This window comes from Parastagonospora nodorum (assembly GCF_000146915.1).
Source record: "Parastagonospora nodorum SN15 chromosome Unknown scaffold_31, whole genome shotgun sequence".
NCBI classification, from domain to species: Eukaryota; Fungi; Ascomycota; class Dothideomycetes; order Pleosporales; family Phaeosphaeriaceae; genus Parastagonospora; species Parastagonospora nodorum.
The window spans coordinates 246,139-247,665 of NW_001884579.1; positions in this window are offsets into that span (position 1 = coordinate 246,139).

Sequence of the window (1,527 nt, forward strand, 5' to 3'; positions counted from 1 at the left end):
AAGAGCTAGCAGAGTAGTTCTTAGGTATAAGAATTATTAGAAACTAAGAAAAGAGAATAATTACGCTAGTTTATAATACTTATATTAAGAAGATTATAAAGAAGTTTAACTTAATTAATAAGAACCTTTTTAAGCTACTTCTCTACTATTAGAAGAGCTTAAGAAGTTTAAGAGAGAAGCTACTAAGTAAGAAGTTAAGCTTTACTAGAAAAAGGTTAGATTAGTATTATATACTGCAATAATGCTACGCTTAGATATAGCTTTTATAGATATTAAAGCTATTATACTACTTAACTAATCCTAGCTAAATATATATAAGTATAATTAATTAAGTTATTATATATCTATATTATATATAATAGGAAGCGATCTAATATAGTAATTATAATAGTTCTAATCTTATAATATATAGAGACGCATTATTTGCAGATAACTTAATTACTTAGCGCTTATCTTATAGATATATAGCTATGCTCTTTAGAGAAGCTATTCTATAGAAAGCTGCTAAGCAAAGTATAGTAATAACTTCTATAACTAAGGCTAAGCTTATTACACTTAAGTATATTATAAAGAAAACTATAGCTTTAAAAAGATTCTTTAATAAACTTATATTTAATCTAGGCAATTTATAGAAAATCTAGTATAATAACTAGTAAATAATTAGACTTATTATTAGTTAAAATAAGCAAATTACTACCTATCTTTAATATATTAATATATAAAATATGTAGCTTAGATAAGAATATGTAAAAGAATTATTCTTAGTAGAGTACTTGCTAATAAAGAAAATGCTAGTAGATAGACTAACTAAAGCTCTTATCTATTAATAATTTAATTACTTTAAGTAGCTTTTAAACCTTAAGAATATAATTAGATTAGTTATAGTTAATATTAATAAAGTATAATAGCATTAGTTTAATTACTATTAAAAAGGGCCTTTAAGACTAAGAAAGCTTAAGCAGAGCAAAAAGAGGCCTTTTTAACTACCTGCTACTCTAAAAAGATTATTTAATCTAGCATATTTATATAAGAAGTAAGGAGAACTACGCTTAAAGTATTAAGAAAGAAAAAGTTTGCTTAATAGTAAGAAGATTAAACTAAGATACTTAGTTAAAAAAGTCTAAAGCTATCTATATAAGACGCAGTAAATTCTTTATAATAAAAAGTATAAAAGTATAACGCTTATTATAATTAAGTTAAGCTAAGGTATAATAGTAATTATAAATATCTAAAGTAGTAGAGAGTAAATTCCTAGCAACTCTATAGCAATTAAGACGCTTCTCTTGCTTTACTACCTTATTCTTATATAGAATAAAAGAAAGCTTATTACTCTGCTTAAAGTAATATGCATCTTTATTGCCTAATAGGTAGTAATTAGCGTAGCTATAGCTAGAGTAATCTACTAAATTTATAATAAAGAAAAGATTAGCGTTAAAGTTAGTTATATAAGAAAGCTTAAAAGAGAATAAATTAGGCTATAGAGTAGTAGAACTAGATAGCGTAACTTTCTTACTACTAGTTAAAGAG